Genomic DNA, 19,349 nt, shown 5'->3' with positions numbered 1-19,349 from the left:
ATTAATATCTGTCTCCATCTCTAGACTGAAAGCTCTTTATGGGCAGGGAACGTGTCTATCAACTCTATTACACTGCACTCACCCAAGCTCTTAGTACAGTGCTCTGCACACAGTAAGCACTCAATAAATACAATTGATTGATCCTGAAAATCCTCCAATGGCTACCTATTCCTCTCCCCATCAACTGGAAATTTCTGCTTTAAGGTGTTGTTAGCTCTCTCTGCCCACATCCCAGCCCACACGCTTGACTCCTTCCAAGCCAGCCTATTCACTTTGCCTCATTCTCATCGCTTTCACCACCGACTCCTTTGCTCACACCCTCCTTTCTACCTGAAGCTGCCTCCCACTCCACACCCAGAAGATCCCTGCTCTCCCCATCTGCAAGTGGTTTCTGAAATCACATCTCTTCCCTTATTAATCTCCCCTTCAACATTTCTTGGTTACCGAAGCACTTGGGTATTCAGTCCTCCCTCCCCATCACTCTAGTACTTACATTATTTTAAACTTTGGGGCTTCATCCTACCTGAAATTTATTTTGTGTGTCTTCCCCATTAGATTGTAAGATCCTTGAGGGCAGGAATGAAGTTTACTAATTCTATTGTACCCTTCCAAGTGCTCAGTACAGTGGTCTACACCAATCAATTTGAGTGATTGATTCAGAAGATCAGCAAGATCATTACCTGCATAATCCATACTTTTCTGATTATACACCCCCACACACACTCACACACAGCGCCTCCATCCCTTCTTACGTGTCACTCTCTCCACCCTGGCTTCAAAATCCTGTAGAGACATTGGAGCCCTCGGTGGTGGGCATCCCAGGCCCTGGCCTAAGATCGAGTGTGAGTATCTGTTTACCATCTGACCCGGCCTCTATCTGAGGACAATCTCCTGTCATGACGTGGTTGTAACACTACCCAAGAACTTCAGACCCACCCCGGCAGATGGCTTCACTGCACCACATGCAGACGGCAGTGGGGAGGTACCTCAGGGGTTACACACCTTAAAGCCCAGGAGGCCCCACTCTTTGTAGCCAAAAGACAATCTCCCAGGGTTGGACTGGTGCAGGTTGTTGGGTGGCCGGCTCCGATGGATCAGGTGATCGCCCGCTCTTCAGTCTGGGTGGAGGATAACAGAGCTAGAGGCCCTATAGGACCTGCGTCAAAGGAGATCAGAGGGGCTGATTTAATGCTCACAGCCCATCCCCAACTTCTGTGATCTGCCATTCCATTTCCCGAGATGGAGGACGCCAAGAAGGTGGTGCCGGTTTGGCATTAATGGCCCATTATTCTACCGCACCAGTGCCGCCACCCACAGCCCCAAAACATCACTTCATTCTAACTTGGGGAGAGAGCCAGAAGCCAGTCTGTCTCCGCCCCGGAGGATGGGCCAGGCCTCTGGCCAGCCGGCCCATCTGCTGAGCACTTCCTCCGGGATGGTGATCGGGAGGGTCGCAGTAGCGTGGTATGATGCTTCTCAGTCCTACTTGTCAGCCTTCCCTCCAGTAGTTCCAAGCTCCATCCTTCATCCTCGCCGGTCTAAGTCACCTTCATCTTGCTTTTGCATTTTTGTGCTGTTCCAGGTGAAGTAGTCCTCTTCCTCCAACTTTGACTTTCATCTAACTGGCCCTGCCCAGTTATTAGACTTTAGTACTAATTTAATATTTTATTTATCTTTAAATTATAGATTATAAATTACTATTTTTTCATATTAATATCTGTCTCCCCTTCTAGACTCTAAGCTCATGTGGGCAGTGAAGAGGTCTGCTAATTCTACTATATTGTTCTCTCCGAAGCACTTAGTACAGTGCTCTGCACATAGTAAGTGTTCAATAAATATGATTGATTGATGGATAATCGAATATGCTGGGGAGGACTGGATTTTTTTTAAATCTCCCATGGGTTGGTATAGCCCCTTCTCTGGGTATCAGCACACTTACAAAGCCCCTGGGAGGCAGGAATCTTTATTCTGAGCTGAGGAACTGGAAGCATGGAAAAGTGATCAAATCTAATATTGTCATACCAGGGGAGCAGGCACTGGGATGCAAAATAATGATAATAATAAAGGACTCTGTTAACCATTTATTATGTTCCAAGCACTGGGGTAGTTACCATACAAGCAAATAATACAGAGTCCCTGTCTCATGAGGGATGCACAGTCTAAGGGGGAGGAAGAATAGGTAATGAATCTCCATTTTACATTTGAGGAAACTGAGGCATAGAGAAGTAAATGAAATGCCCAAGGTCACATAGGTGAGAGGCAGAGCCAGAATTAGAACCCAGACTTCTTAACTCCCCGTCCTTTACTGTTGCTACTTGGCCACAGCACTGGTCCAGATCAAGTGAGCCCATTGTTGGTCAGGGATTGTCTTTATCTGTTGCCAAACTACACATTCCAAGCGCTTAATACAGTGCTTTGCACACAGTAGGTGCTCAATAAATACGATTGAATGAAGGAATGAATCAAGGCTAGACTATCACAGAAGTAGGTGTTTCCAGAGACCCTGGAACAAGAAAACTGCCCCCTCCTCATGACCTTTCCCCGGGGGGACGTTATTTTACATAACATGTTGTTCACTCACCTGATGACATCAGGTGGAATACAGCCAGTAACAAGGGAGGAATTCTGAAAGAGGGTCTGAGCTAGAAAAGTGTATCAAGACCCTGGAGCCAGGAAGACAGATGGAGAATAAGCCTGCTCCCTGAAGGGAAAGACTTTGGAAAGCGCTGTGAGTTTCAGCAGGGCAGACTGCCAAAAAAAAAACACCTGTGGATGATGTGACCGCAGGGATTCTGTGAAGGAAAGTTCACCAGTGTCTCAGGAAGGGTTGGGAACCCCTGAATTTACATTAATCATTCAGTGGCATTTATTGAGCACTTACTGTGTGCAGAGCATTGCACTAACTGTTTGGAAGAATACAGTAAACTAAGTAGACTTGATCCCAGATGTAGAATCAGAGACAATATGTTCATTGTGGATCTAGTTTAAGATTCCACTGTACATTCCATTCCTTTGAGGGCAGTGTGGTCTAGTGGAAAGAGCATGGGCCTGGGAGTCAGAGGACCTGGGTTCTGATCCTGGCTCCTCCACTTGTTTGCTCTGTGATCTTGGACAAGTCACTTAACTTCTCTGGGCCTCAGTTACTTCAGCTGTAAAATGGGATTGACTGTGTTCATCCAGATTATCTTGTATCTACTCTAGTGCTTTAGAACGGTGCCTAACACATAGTAAGCGCTTAACAAATGCCATTAAATAAACAACTATCCTCAGTTCTCCTATGTGTTTTCACTATGCATTTTGGATAGAATCCTTTTGGGAAACTAGGGGAGATTCATTCAAAAACATGTGTCTTGTCTGGATAGAGCACAGTGGGCTGTCAGAAGAAGTGATTGAGGGCTTGTGCAGCCTAACAAGCAAGTTTTCCTTAATGTGAGATTCTTCAAAAGCATATCCCTCACCCTATAGGAGAACAAAGTACAGTTGCTCCATTCCACAAAACACTGCCATTTTTCTATTTATGACCAAAGAGAATGCCTGAGTGTTATTTCTCGGTTAATTCTGAGAGCCTAACCATCACAGGGAGGGTTCTGAAAAGCAGACATCCCCTCTAACCTCAGTATCCAGCCCACAGAGAGTGGGCTTCAGATGTTTCCTGTGACTTTCATGGGGACTGAACCTCTAAAATGTAAGCTTGTTGTGGGCAGGGAATTTACCAACTCAATAAATCAATCATCTTTATTGAGTGCTTGGAAGGGTACAATACAACCACACATTCCCCACCCATAAAGACCTCACAGTCTAGAGGACGAGCTTACTCTGATCTCTTGGATTGAAATGGGGGAGCAGGCAAAATGGAAGACTGGGCTGCCCACAAGCAACCAACAAGCACAACCTGCTGGAAATGCCACCAATCAAAAGTATGATTGAGCATTTACTCTGTGCAAAGCATTGTACTAAGCACTTGAGAAAATGCAATAAAGTGACTAGACATGATCCTTGCCCCCAAGGAGCTTACAATATAGTGGGGAAGACAGGCAATTGAATAAATTAATGCCAAAGAAGCAGAAACCCTGAAATCTGGAATTAGATTTCAGATTTCCCCCACCAACCCCCGCTATGAACCTGGTGGGAACTCCCCCTTCCCCACACCATGGAGGCCCCAGATTCAGGTTGCATGAGCCTAGCCACACACCAGGTCATTCATTTATTCATTCATCCATTCGATCATATTTATTGAGTACTTACTCTGTGAAAAGCACTGTACTAAGCATTTGGGAGAGTATGATATAACAAAAAACAGACACATTTCCTGACCACAATGAGCTTATGGTCTCAGGGGAGATAGAGATTAATGTAAATTTTTAAAAAATGGCAAATATGTACATAAGTGCCGTGGGGCAGGGAGGGGGAATGAATAAAAGGAAGCAAGTCAGGGTGATGCAGAAGGAAGTGGGAGAAGAGGAAAGGAGGGCTTAGTCAGGAAGACCTTTTGGAGGAGATGTGCCTTCAGTAAGACTTTGACAGGGACACAGCAATTGTCTCTCGGATACGAAGAGGGAGGGCGTTCCAGGACAGAGGCAGGCACAAGGTCCAGGTGAAAATTGTGTCCCACTCCTCTTCCCAGGAATATAAATAAAAGGACTTCTTGGTGAACATCAAGAGACTCACCCATATTACTTTCCCAACACAACCGCCAGCATACTGTGACCCAGCCTGGAACAGCTAACTCCAAACAGAAGCTATAGTAGCGATTCTGAACCCATTTGATCCTTTCAGAAATGGTCATGCTGCTCAGAACCTGTCAATCAAACCTATTCCTCTCAGATCGCCCATGAATATGCTGGACAAAAGAAAAAGAGAAAAGAAAATCCATAAAGCAGGAACCAGGTCTCAGGACCTAGGGTTCTGACTGAGAAATCACAAGGCTTTCTGCGGGTGGGGGAGAGGAGATACAAAGACTGAGCCTGCTCCCCAACTTTCTTCCCACCCCTGACCTCCATGGTTTTGCTCTTGGTTACTATAAATAACAGTAATAATAATAATAAGTGCTTACAATATGCCAAACATGGTACTAAGCACTGGAGTAGATAGAGGTTAAGTGGATTGGACACAGTTCCTGTCACACGTGAGGCTCTCAGTCTAAGAAAGAGGGAGAACAGGAATTGAAATCCCACCATCCCCAAGCCGGTTATACTTCTGCACCTCTTTATACCCTATTGATTCCTTCTATTGGTAATTTACAAGGGTTGTGCCTACTGAACTAACATACTCTCTCCAGATGAGGAAACAGAGGCACAGACTTAACCAATGTTACAAGCAGACAAATGGCAGATCCAGGATTAGAACCCAGGTCCTCTGCCCTCCCTGTCCCCCCAACCCATGCTATTCCACTAGGCCACACTGCTCTCCTGCTCAGCTTGACTTACTAAGTATACCCAAGCAACCAGGTAACCCCAGTTAGATCTAGTTGGTTCATGCATCTCTGTCTGACCTGGCTTCTAGCTTTTTTATTATGGGACAGTTCTGGCCCTCATCCCAGACTTGAAAGATGCAAATATCGCAATTTATCCAGCACCTTCCTATAGTCCAGTGCTTCCTAAGACCGGATCCAGAGGTAACCCTGCAGTATCCATCAATGGCATTTACTGAGTACAGAGCACTGTACTAAGCACTTGGGAAAATATAGAGTAGACCCAATTTCACCACACTCCCTCCCCAACTGACTCATTTCCCCCACCTCAAACTATCCAAAAAGCAACCTTTCAGGGGCCTGTCAAGAGGAGGAGTGGGAACGTGTGTTACATTGTTGTAGTGTACTTTCCCAAGTGCTTAGTACAGTGCTCTGCACACAGAAAGTGCTCAGTAAATACTACTGACTGAATCATCCCCAGGATTCTTTTGTTTTGTAGACTGGCTTGCTCCCATACTAAATAGAGTGCTTCAACTCCCAGATAGACTTTCTGCTTTCACTCCTCTCTGCCACTTTTTCTCCCATTCTATGAGTTCTGATAAGATTCCACTGTTCTCTCAGAGGGGACAACTCTGTGGAAGGGCTGATGAAACCCTCTTTCCATCCTAAATCAAAGCCTTATTAAGGTCACATCTTCTCCAAGAGGCCTTCCTCAATTAAACCCTCTTTTCCCTGTCTTCCTCTCTCTTACATGTCATCTTATCTTGAAAAGCAGCATGGCTTAGCCGAAAGAGCAAGGACATGGGAGTCAGAGGCTGTGAGTTCTAATCCTGGTTCCGCCAGTTCTCAGCTGGGTGACTTTGGGCAAATTACTTAACTACTCTGTGCCTCAGTTACCTCATCTGTAAAATGAGGATTAAGGCTGTGAACCTCTCGTGAGACAACCTGATTACTTCATATCCTCCCCAGTTCTTAGAACAGTGCTTGGCACATAGTAAGCGCTTAACAAATGCCAAAATTATTATTATTAGTATTATCTGTGATCTTTGGGCATTTGATAATCACCCCATCCTCAACCCCATAGCACTTATGTACATATCTTTAAGTATATATTATAAATCATTTATTTATATTCATATATGTCTCCCCATCTAGACTGTAAGCTCAATGTGGACAGGGAACGTGTCTACCAACTCTGTTGCGCTGTAGTCTCCGAGTGCCTAGCACAGTGCTCTGCACAAAGTAAGCACTCAATAAATTCCAATGATGATGGTAAATCATTATCAGAACTGGCCTAGTGGACAGAGCATAGGCTTAGGAGTCAGAAGGAACTGGGTTCTAACCCCAGCTCCATCGTTTGCCTGCTGTGTGACCTGGGGAAAGTCACTTTAACTTTTCTGTGCCTCAATTACCTAATCTGTAAAATGGGGATTAAGGCTGTGAATCTCATGTGTGACATGGACTGTGTCCCACATAATTACCTTGTACCCACCTCAATGTCTAGAACAGTCCCTGGCACATGATAAGCCCTTAACAAATACCACAATTATTATTATTAGCCCTAATGTAATTAATGTACTTATATGAATGTCTCTATCCTCCTCTAGACTATAAACTCATTTTGGGTAGGGAATGTGTCTACCAACTTTATTTTATTGTACTCTCCCAAGCACTTAGTACAGTGTTCTGCACACAGTAAATGTTTAATAAAAATGATTGATTAATTTATTCAGTAATCAAGAGACACCAGTCTTGGTTTCAGAGTATTTGACCTCACCTGAATCAGACCTCTGGAAGCTGCCATTATTCCCAGGCCCTGGTCTTGGGTCAGGGGAGGTGCTCTGGGTCTTCATGAGACAATAATTTATGTGGCCCAAAACACATCCTCACCCCCAATTATATTCACCACTTCCCATCCCAATGCAATATAACCTGGAGGAATTAAGTTAAAACGAGATGGAGCCTGCGTTTTTTAGAGGCACAACATACACCCTCCCTCTCCCAAGTAGGGAAGTCAGAGCCGTCCGAGATGGATGCACCAGTGGTAGAAAGCTGTGTGAGAATGAGAGATTGTCTAAAAGGGAGTGACTGCCTCATCCTGGCACAAAAACCTTGAAGAGAATTTAATATTTTATCAAAATCCCATTAAACCATCTCTTCCTTCTCCACTGTGGCTTAGAACCAAGAACTTTTCATCCCAAGAATAAGCCACATCTCTCTCTCTCTCTCTCTCTCCTCACCTCCCAGCTGAGCTCTCTACACCTTCACCTTGCCCTTGCTGCTGATCACTCCCAAGTCCTGGCTATGGAACACTCAACTCACAGACCAGTACCCCTTTACACTCTTATTCTATTTCTGGGGAGGAGTTGCAAGAATCGCTGCTTCATTCTGAGCCTTAACACATATCTCACTAATTAGCAATAGGGGAAAAATCAAAGGCAGAAAGAGAGAGGTGCAAGTTTGCTTTTCTAAAGAGGCTGTGTGGGGCTCTGGACATCTATCCAGCTGCTGGGCTCCCCTGTAGAAGGGGCCAGGGCCGCTGCCAGTAAAGCCATTTGTAGATACACAGGAGCCGAAATCCCCAGCAACCAGCCCTGGCGCCAAATAGGTGCTTACGTATGCCAATCCAATCGAGGGCTCCAGCGGTCCCACCCCACCCCTTGCAGAAACCTAACCAGCTGACATCCTATGGGGAGAAATCATTCACATCCCCCAGACTGGCTCTGGGAGAGGACAAGAGCACAACAGGTTGTAGACGGGCCTTTAAATCATCAAGAGAACAGAACGTCTGTGGCTGATTTCTGCCAGCTTGGGAACAGAAGTTGTAAAGGAAGAGCCAGTCTGCCTATCCCTTGGGTTCAGACCAGGACCATTGGTACTGGAGACTGCCTGAGACACGTGGGCCTTGATGGAGATCAGGGAGAGGATGATGCATGATTCTGTTGCTACTCTCACCCCCACCCCACAAAAAGCAGGGAATCCTAGTGGAAAGAAAACAGGTTTGAGAGTCAGGAGCCTGGGTTCTAATCCCAGCTCTGTGACTTGCCTGCTGTGTGACCTTGGGCAAGTTACTTCACTTCTCCAAGCTTCAGTTTCCTCATCTGTAAAAGCAGCATGGTGTGGTGGATAGAGCACGGGCCTGGGAGTCAGAAGGTCTTGGGTTCTGATCCCAGCTCCTCCACTTGTCTGCTATGTGACCTTGGACAAGTCACTCCACTTTTCTGTGCCTTAGTTACCTCATCTGTAATATGAGGATTGAGACCGTGAGCCCCACATGGCACAGGGACCATGTCCAATCGAGTTGCTTGTATCCATCCCCGCACTTAGTAAAGCACCTACCAAATAGTAAGTGTTTAACAAATATCACAATTATTATTATTATTAAAATGGGGATTCAATAGTTTTTTCTCTGTCTCTCAGACTGAGATACCTATGTGGGACAGGGAATGTGTCCAATCTGATTATTTCATAATTACTCCAACACTAAACACTGTGCTAGGCACATAGAAAGCCCTTCATAAATACCGTAATTATTATTATTATGTGCAACTGAAAACTTCTTAACTTTCACTGCTAGCTTCCTCTTTTCTTGAACTATAAAGCTGAAAGGGACTTCTAGAGGTCATCTAGCCTAACCCCCTGCCTCCAGACCAACTCTTCTTTCAATCCAACCTACTCCTTCCCGGAAGAACTGAATGAACTCGGGAGACCAAAATGTTCTCTTCCCCATCTACCGCTCCAGCACCAGCCAAGACTGGGTGAGATCCATCAGCAGAGAAAAGGAGAAGAAAAAGTGGTCCAACGCCCAGGTGGCAAGAAGATTGTCAGCGGCTGAACCAGCACTTCTCTTCAGCTCTACCTCCATCCAAAGAACACTACAGCTAATTGTTACACTTGTTAAGCACCTCCTATCTGCCAAGTGCTGTATTAAGGACTGGAGTAGACAAGATAACAAGATGAGTGACTGCCCCATCCACATGGGGATCAAATTCTAGGGGAATAGGTATTTCATCTCCATGAGAAAACTGAGCAACAGAGAAGTTATGTGATTTACTCTAGGTCACAAAGCAGGAAAATAGTGGAGTGGGATTAGATCCCAGGTCCCATGATTCCCAGGAGGTTGTAAATCAATAATCTTTTATGGCCATTTCCCTTTCTATGGGGGTGCTTTTGGGTGGTGGTGCAGGGTGAAGAAGGGAGGTTTTGTTCTTTCCTTTAAATTAATCCAAGTTTTCCCATAACAGCACAGGGCCTCCTGCAGATCCCAGGGAGTCACCGTCTCCCCAGTAAGCTCCTGTAGTTTCCTCACTGTAGAGATGAGGTGGGAAGGAACTTAGATTTTGCCAAGGCTTAAAAAAAGTCTATTCAGACCGTTCCTAGGAGCAAATATACAAGACAGAGGCAAGCTGCAGTCCTTCCCTTCCCTCCACCCCCGCCCCAGGCACCTCTCAGGAATGTTAACACTAGACAACCCCTCCCCAGCCCAAATGCCCAGCTCACCTGCTCTCCATTCGCCTCAGTCCACTTAGCTCTGAAATTCAATTCCCTTTCCCCCACCCTGAAATCAATGTTTAATTAACACATTATTGGAAAAATAAACAGTCTTCAATGGGGCTACAATGAAGCTAATACATCTCTGCTCGATGGTGGGGGCACGCAGTCCTTCCTCCAGGCAACACCCCCTCAACCCATTCCCTATCCATTCCCCTTCTGACTCGACCGGCATGGAGGCCTACAGCCACTGAAATACAGCATCTCAGGGCCCTACAGAACACTTTCCCTCACCTGAGCCTCCTGTTCCTTTCTCCACTTGAGTCTCAAATACACACTCACGCAGAGGAGAAAAGGGTAGGACCTCAGGAGCCCACTTGGCTCTTCCAGCACCAGCTTACTCACCATGCCTCGCTCTCATCTATCTTGCCATAGACCCCTTTCCCCCATGTCCTCCTCCTAGCCTGGAACTCCCTCCCCCTCCATATATACCAGACCACCACTCTCTCTCCCTTCAAAGCATTATCAAGGTAACATAGAAGCAGCATGGCTTAGTAGATAGAGCAGGGGCTTGGGAGTGAGAAGGACCTGGGTTCTAATCCCAGCTCTGACATTTGTCTGCTGGTTACCTTGAACAAGTCACTTAACTTCTCTGGGCCTCAGTTACCTAATCTGTAAAATGGGGATTAAAAGTGTGAAGCCCACTTGGGACAGGGACTGTGTCCAACCTGATTGAGTTGTATCTACCCCAGCACTTAGAACAGCGCTTGGCACATATTAAGCCCTTAACAAGTGAAAAATTATTATTATGTCCTCCAAGAGGCCTTCCCCAATGAAGACCCCTTTTCCCAAGCAATCTCTTCCTTCTGGATCTTCTAGTCACTTGAATATGTGACCTTTGGGCTTTTCATATTTGCCCCATCCTCAACCCCATAGCACATATGTGCATATCTTCAAATTATATATTATAAATTATTTATTCATATTTATGTCTGTCCCGTCCCACCCTCCAGACTGCAAGCTCACTGTGGCCAGGGAATGTGTCTGCAACTCTGCTTTATTATGCTCTCCCAAGCACTTAATACAGTGCTCTGCACATAGTAAGCGCTCAATAAATCCCACTGATGATGATGATGATGATGACAGTGATCATTCCTTCCAATACTACATGTGGGTTGGGAAAAGAGAATACAGAATGAGTGGCCAAAGTGAGTTGAGGCCTTGAGGCAATGATCAATATTTATTGAGGATCTATTATGTGCAAAGCACTGTACATTAGGGATAAAACACAGTTTCTGTCCTTGAGGAGGTTACAGTAGAGGTAGAAGAATAAGATAGATATCCATCTGACTGCTTGGAGGCTGAAGATTAAACAAGATGACCTCTTGTCCCTTCTCATTTACAATCCTTTGAAAATTCATGCAGGGCATCTCCCCTAAGGGCATCCCTTCCTCTTCAGCTACTTGAAGAGTTCTCCAAAACTAGCCTACCTGCTTCTTAGACCCCACCCTCCTCTGTCTTTTAAGACTCCCTGAGCCCTCAGGACAAACCCTTCCGAGAAGAAAGAAAATATGAAAAGAGTAGGAGTTTTAGTGAGTGGGTGCTGAAAAGAGGGAAAGATGCTAAGACAGTAATAAAAATAATACCTTGGTCTTTGTATAGTGGTTGTACTCCTAAAGGGCTCTCATCCAATTTAGCTCAGTTTTGCCCTCACACCAACCCTGAGAGTTTGGTAAGGAAGGCAGATTATCCCCGTTTTACAGGTGAGGAAGCTAAGGTACAGTGAGTTTAAGTGACTTGCCCACAGTCAAAGCGTAGGCCGGTGGCAGAGCACAGACATTAACCCAGGCCCAGACAAGGGCTCTTCCACAACATAAAACTGCTTCCCCACTGAGCCTTGAGTCCTTCAGGGAAAAGAAGGGGCATATACCACTCCCTCAGCAGATCTCTCTTCATGCAGCCCCTTTATAATGTCCTGCTCCTTCATGCAGGAGTCATTATTCCATCTTGCCCCAGAGTCCCCGGCCCCAGCCTAAGGAAGGGCAGGCTGGACTGATGCAGAGCCAGCACTCAAATAACAATAATAATAATAGTAATGATATCTATTGAGCGCTTACTAGGTGCCAAACACTGTTCTAATCACTGAGGTAGATAAAAGGTAATCAGGTTAGACACAGTGCCTGTCCCACATGGGGCTCACAGTCTTAATCCTCATTTTACAGATGAGGTAACAGAGGCATAGAGAAGTGAACTGACTTGCTCAAGGTCACACAGTAGATGGGATTAGAACCTACGTCCTCTGACTCCCAGGCCCGTGATTTCTCCACCAGATTGCTTTCCTGAAACCAAATGGGATCAAATCCTCCATATCCAACTCCAGCCAGCCTAGTCTGTCCCTAGAAGGCAGGGATCTTGTCTACTGACTGTACTGTCCTCTCCCAAGGGCTTAATACAGCACTCTGCACACAAGAAGTGCTCAATAAATAGAATAGATCAACTGAGGGAAGGGCCGTGACGTAAGGAGGAGGAGCCAAGGATGCATTGGCAGACCAGAGACCCTCTGAAGGAGACCCTCCCAACTGCTGGGACAGGTAACTCTTCTCCCAGGCTTAATTAGTTCCTGCCATATGAAACAATGGCAGAAGCTGGATCAAGAGCGACTCTGGCAGATTAACAATCCAAAACGACCGCTGGAGTGAATGTGAGTTGGAAGGCACCAATCCCAACAGTGGAGAGAGGAAGAGAGGGAGTGCCAAAAAGATTGCTCCAGAGCCCCCTCCAAAACCTCCCATATGTGAAGACTTCACAGCTCTCTGAAAGACCCTGAGCGGGAGGAAAAAGTCACAGCCCCTCAGGTCTTAGGGCAAAGATCTTCCTCATCACTCAACTCCAGGTCTAAGTTTCTAGTTGGAATTTCCCTCCCTCCAAACACGGAGAGTTCGAGTCGAACTTTTCTCGGGGCAAACAGGAGGAATCCAAGAATTGGAGCTCAAAGATTCCATACCTTATAAGACCTCTTACCGTCTTGCATCCTGACAGCCCAAAAGGACATGAGGAGCAGAGAACATACATTTCCTTTTCCTCTTCCCTAAAGTTCTTCTCATTTAGAAGAAGACCTAGGTCAGGTTTCATGAGACACCAGGCACCAAACCATTTCAGTCCCTAAAGGCAGAGTCCAAATGTGGTCCCAAACAAGTTAGTCCTGGAAGTCCTCCACCTCAGCTCACTAGCCTTCTCCCTGCTGAGCTCCTACCTCATAGAGGCCCGATCCCTGCAGGCAAGAAGAAAAGCCCACAGCTCTCAGATAAAGCCGAAGCCAGACAGAAAGCCTAAGCCAGGCCACCAGCTGACCTGAGCCTGAGAGATGTACTTTGGGGCAAAGGCCGCAGGAAGGGGCCGGAGGAGTGATCGTAGGCAATTATGGGGAAGAGCTGATTGTATCCGACCCCAGCCAAAAGTTCCCATTTCCCTGTCCCATTACTCTGCCCCATCTCTCTGGAAGCATGGCTCTTTTTTCCTCAGGCAGTGGCCGGAGAAGGAAAATGAGGAGGAGGAAGAATGACAAGGAGAATTTCCAGCCTGAGCTGGAGCCCCTTACTGGACTAGTCAAGCCCCAGGGTCATTCCTGCTACCCCAGCCTGTTGCTTAGCTAGCCAACCACCGCATTAATTTCTTCTGCATAGCAGCCATGACTGGTTCTCAAGGGTCAGACCTGCAGCGCGACAGCTATTTACTGAGCAGGTATGTCCTTCTGTGCATTTGTCTTTCTCTCTCTCTCTTTCTCTCCCCCTCCTTGTATATGTGCATGCCGGTGTGGGTGTTTGGGGCTGGGGGAAAATCTCCAAGGGGCTGCTCCAGATGAGAGTCCATGCCAAAGCTCTAGCTGGGTCCCAGACTGGGAGAAATTCACTGGTGGATGGAAAATTTTTCCGCCTGTCAGGATGACCCGATACAATCAGCCAGTGGCATTGAGGGAGGGGACAGTAGGGAGAAAGGGTGGAGAGGGAAGAAAGGGTGGAAAGGAAAGAAGGGAAAGGGTAGAAACATCATTGAATTGCTACCGATTTCCCTTTAGAAAGTCCCACTGTGGTCTCCCACTTCCTCTCCGACTGTGGTACAATCAGACCTAGATTTCTTCCCTCCATCTCTCCTCTCAAGGTCAGCCCTTGAGGAAGGGTGGGGAGGAATCTAAAGATCTAACCACCAACTGTATTTAAAAAAAAAAAGAAAAGAAAATCAGAAACCAACAGGATTTAATTTTATTCAGGTTCAAGACAGGAGAAGAAACACCTTTCAACTGAAGGAGAAATGAAAATGGCGTCCAGCGATTGGACCAGCCGGGATCCAGGAGAGCGCCTGAGAAGGGGCCATTGGACGAGTAGGACAAGCTGGTCAGACCAGAGGGATGCTGGCTGGCTCCTGCTGCAGCCCTGAACGGAGTCGTGACAACTGACAACTGAGTCTGTGCAAGGAGCAGTGCATGGACTGTAGAAGCATCGTTCTCTTGGAAAAGCCCGTGGGTAGATGGATGGGTGGGTGGCTGACTGGCTAGCTGGAAAAACCCTCAGTTCCATCCCTCCAGCTTAGCCTCTCCCCACCTCCCCCTTGGGTCTCTGCACACCCACCACCCTCCTGGGAGCACATCCACCCACGGGCTCACTTGGAAGAAGGAGGTATTACATGCTTGGCTTTACTGTTAGAGAGTGAATCTCCCCATTTTCCCCTCATTGGCTTGGAAAAACCAGTCTCCCCCTTCTTTCCTACCTTCCCTCCTACCCAGCCTCCACATGCCCTAATAGGGGACGGTAAATTTTCCTCTCCATACACTGCGTCTCTCCGGACTCACTCACACACACACATAAATACAGCACCATGCTCCATCTCAAACACCACATAAAATGATGACAATTCCACAATGTCCAATTAAATGACAAAATTTTAACAAATCACACGCACACATTTTTATTCACATAAGCCTCCCTCCCCCAGTCCCTCTAAAAATGCACCACGATATTTAAAAAAAAAACCCTCATTAAAAAATTTTTATTTGCAAACAAAGATCAATATGGGTTGGAGAAAGACAGCGGTCAATGCTCCCAACCAGTCCCGCAAACCTATTTGGTCATTCCTGCAAAGCCCTTCAGCTCAACGCTACCCACCGACTGATCTGGGCTGTGTGCCTTCTTCACATGTGCACGTGTGTGTGTCTCTCCGGTGTGCAGGCAACATTCTCCCAAGAGGAACCTCTGCCCATGCTTCCCTGGAGTAACCTTCTCCAGCATGTCGCAAACACATATTTCACGGATGGTTAAAGCTGGATCATTATCTCCGAGTACTCATTTGCCGCCCCCTCCCTAAAAAAAGTCATTAATGTCATCTGCTCCCATTTCCATCTCCTTTTCACAAAAGCCCCCATCACACTCCCTCCCAAATACCCTCCAACATACTAATCCCATGAAGTGCGACACAGCATTCAGGAAGAGATAATGGCGAGGAGGAGGACGACGATGAGGAAGAGAAGACGGGTTGGTGTATCGGACGGACGTGCCTCTAGCATTTGCTGCATCTCCCGTTCGCTAACAAAAAGAAATTCAGCCAGGGGGTGCGGGTGGGGGAGAAGTGAAATAAAGCCCTGGTTGGCCCATGCATGTGTGCGTGTGTAGGCATGTGTGCCGGTTTTACCCTCCCCTCAAGAGGCTGCATCTGCATGGTATGTAGTAAAGGCCGTCATGCCACTGTTGTGTGGCGAGAAAGCCGCAGAGCCATCAGTAGGAAACAGAATTTTCTCATCAAGGGATGAGAAGCCTTAAGGGGTTGCAAGGGGGGAGGAAGGGGAGCGGCGAGGGAAAGGCAGTGGGGCGGGGAAAATTGCGGGTGGGGGAAACAGGGGAAAAAAAAAAAACACATGCATACATGCATACACACACAAAAATACCAAAATGCCAACACCTTCGCGCAGTTCATCGAAGATTGACAATCCATCCCCCATCTCTCTCTTGCCTCCCCCCGCCCCGAACACTGGTGCGGATGGATTTCTGTATCTCAGTTTTGCAGCAGTGCATTAATGACAACCAGCCCAAACCCCCCTCACTAAAATTAACCCCTCCCACTTTTTTTAAAAAAAAAAGAGGCCAATTTGAAGAATAATGTGGTTTTAGAGATAATGGATTATTAAAAAAATAGGATGCGGTGAACATATTATACGAATCAACGGCTTCCCACATCATCTCTGTCCCCTGCCAGCTTCCCCCAAGCCTCCCCCATCCACCTTTCTCCCCACAGTCATCTTGTCCTCGATCGTCCAAAGACAAAAAAAAAAAAAAAAATCAACGCACACCACCACAATCCAATCTAGGTAGCTGATCTAAAAAATCCCAAACACTAATCCGCTTCAATTCATTCTTCCTCTTACATAAGCAGCACATCAACACGTTCAGTGGAAACACAGTGTTTTGGGGTTTGGGGAGGGTTTTGGGTTTTTTTTTTGTTTTTAAAAAAGAAGGCCACCACACAGTCCCATACCTACCAATACTGGAAGAGACTGGAAGCCCGAAAGGCAAACGTCTCTTGCTATCAGATATCCATTTTAATTTTTGGCCCCCTCCTGAAGACGCAAATTTTTTTTTTTTTAATTCACTGGAAGGTGCCCGAAAGCTCCAGAATCATACTCGCACCGTCCGGTTGGTTTTTACACCGTAAACCCAGCCTTTCTCCCCTCTTCCAGAAAGAGCCTGGCTCTCAGAACGAACCCCACTTTACATAAAATGGGCAAAGGTCATTACCCCTCAAAAATGGCAAACAATAGGAACGTCTCAACATGACCAAGACCCTAACGAAACACCATTCGCCCCACAACTGCTTGAGCAGATTAAGATTAAGAACAGAAAATATGATCCTCCCCGCTTTCCTCCCCTCCATCCTCCTCCTCGGCCAAATAGCCTTTCGGTAACTTGCCAATCGGAACCACACGGACCATTTTCACTTGAGTGGCGAGACGCAGAACACTCCGTTCAACAAGAACAGCCTCTGGCCACTCTGCTAATTCATAGAGGGCAAATTCTCCTTCCCCTACCCCCTAAAACCAAGACCACCATCGAGGAGATGGGAGCCAGAAATTCTAAAATTTCAACAGGAACCATAACCCCAAAGGCGTACAGTAGTCCCAGCCCCACAATATTTTGTTGTCTAGGTGTTGTGACACGGTTGTGGCTTTCTCTTCCTAGCGAGCTGACCACCACACGAGGATCGCTTATGGAGCGGAGGATAGGAGAAGGTTTGGGTGGTGGCTAGTCAAAAGGCAAAACTATTGTCCCAGCGCCTGGAATAATTGAATCAAGGGACAGAGAAAGGGATTTCCTGGCTCAATCCAGTTCTCTTTCTTTGGCTTTCCTTATGTCTCCTGAATCTCTTGACTTTTTTTTTTTTGTAAAAAAAGATGTCCTGTATCCTCAGCCCCCAAATTAGAGACAACAGAAATCTCCCTTCATGAAAACGTGCCTTCAATGTAATTAAAAAGAGGAGATATTTATGGAGATTTTTTTTTTTAAGAAAAGAAGTGAAATCATGAAAGGAGTCACCTGCAAAGGACCAGAGCCTGTGGGTAAGTATTACATCACTGTCCTGCTAGGACAGATTTTTTTTTAAATCAGCATCATTATTAGATGGCATTATTAGGGGGCATTAGAAAGACAGTTAAATTCCGTGGTATTTTAAGAAAAAGAAGGAAGGAAAAAGGATTCCAAACTGAGGTAGAACACAATTGAGTCTTGAAAAAGCAAAGCATAGAACCAGCCTTTAAGGTCACTCAGAGTCTGGAAACCTACCGCCTTCACTCACAGTGGAAGTTTTCAGGCAAGCCTGCTACTAAATCATTAATATAAACAAATGGAAGGCAGAGAGAGAGATGGATCCCCTGTAACCGATACACACACACAGGCACACCGCACACCCTCCACACCCCAGAAAACTCCCTCCCCAACCCCGTTTTCTCCTCCGGGCTCCCACTATTGACAACCCAACTAAAATCCCCCAAACAAACTCAGATCCCTCCGCCCACAGTTTGACTCCGGGGCAAAGGGGGAAAACCCTGACATCATTTCATTCGGTCTCCTTGTCTCTCCTGGGCGGAGCAGGGGCCTCTCCCTTATCCTCATCCTCTCCCATATCCACCGCCCCCACCAAGGAGAATAAAGTAGAAATAAAGCAGCTAAAAAGTGTCTTCCAGGCAACGGGGCATTTTCCCCGAAACGAACCATTCACGCCCAGGGGCAAAGTTCTTTAATTCTTATTTTTTTTTAACTTTTTCAGAGGCTGGGTGTTGGAACTTCTAAGAAAAAAACTCAGAGAAGGAGCGCCCCCAAACCCCTTCTCCCCCCCACCCCACCCCGCCCCACCCAACCGACCCAATCATGATCTGTCAGCGATCGGAGTGTCAGGTTCTAAAATAGAAAGGGATGGCGGGGCGGATAGGAAAAAATAAATAAATAAATCAACCTCATCTGGGAAGCTCCCATCTGAAAACTTCTACCGTTTCGCGAACCGCCTTAGTCCCGGGGATACACCGGCGACCAGGTAGGTTTAGCATCCTCTAGCCTGCCTTCCTTTCCCGACCAAGTCTTACCTTTCCCGTGGAACAGAGGCTGTTTTGGACGGTTTGTTTGTTTGTTTGTTTGCTGTTTAATCAACTGAGTTTGCAGTGTGTGTTCCCTCTTTGGGAAGGTTAAGATCCCCGTGGCTGGCTGGTTGGCTCTGCCTCCCTCTCTCCCTGGGAGGGAGTGATGGAGAGGAGGGAGGGGATGCAGGAGGTGCGAAAAGCCGGTCCTCTGTGTCTGGAGATGCAGGCGGAGAGGGGAGTTGTGGCTCGCCTCGCCCTCTCAGTGAGTTGCATGCGAAAGGAGATGTGTAGAGCCCAGCTCCCTGCCTGAGACTGTCAGAGGAGCCCAGGAATTTCACGCACTCCAGGGCTGGCCCCGCCCCACCCCCGCCACAGACCCCTCCATTTAAAGAGACAGCCCGGCTGAGGGGGTTCTGGGTTTCACCTCCTCCCCCGGCTGTTTTGCAAACAGCTGAGAAGATGTAATCCCGGAACATCCTCCAGCTCCGGGTAACTAAGAGGCAGGTGCTCTCTGGTCCAGTTCTCCCCAGCCTGAGAGAAAGGCTACTTGCTTAAAATTAAAAGGAAAAGGATTTTTCCTTTTTATTTCTGAAATCAAAGTGAAAAGCCTTCATTTATGCTGAGCTGTAAACTGCAGAGGGTTTAGCTTATTATTTTTCTTGCGAGGAGACTCCACGTTCAGCTTGATTAGGGGTTGGCCTTTATCCGCTTTCTACCCAAACTCCCAGAGACCCAGGGAATCCTTTAAATCCAAATGAGAGTCCAGGTGTTATGTCACCCTGACTTGCCCCTAATGCAGCCCAGACACAGACCCTCCTGCCCCTCCCCTCCCAT

The 19,349-nt window shown here is 46.8% G+C and overlaps 1 protein-coding gene across 1 annotated transcript in view; it reads right to left on the bottom strand.

The window, feature by feature from the left end:
- NRXN3 (neurexin 3) overlaps positions 1 to 18,810 on the bottom strand; it is a 1,784,727-nt gene extending 1,765,917 nt beyond the window's left edge. Inside the window, 1 exon segment of the mRNA XM_029059196.2 lies at positions 18,522 to 18,810. The gene's annotated coding sequence lies outside the window, so the exon portion shown is untranslated.
- Between the last annotated feature and the right edge of the window lie 539 nt (positions 18,811 to 19,349).

The sequence above is a fragment of the Ornithorhynchus anatinus genome, chromosome 1 (genome assembly GCF_004115215.2).
Source record: "Ornithorhynchus anatinus isolate Pmale09 chromosome 1, mOrnAna1.pri.v4, whole genome shotgun sequence".
Taxonomy (NCBI): Eukaryota; Metazoa; Chordata; class Mammalia; order Monotremata; family Ornithorhynchidae; genus Ornithorhynchus; species Ornithorhynchus anatinus.
Note: the sequence above shows the minus strand (reverse complement) of the source record. Positions and strands in the feature narration are given on the sequence as shown.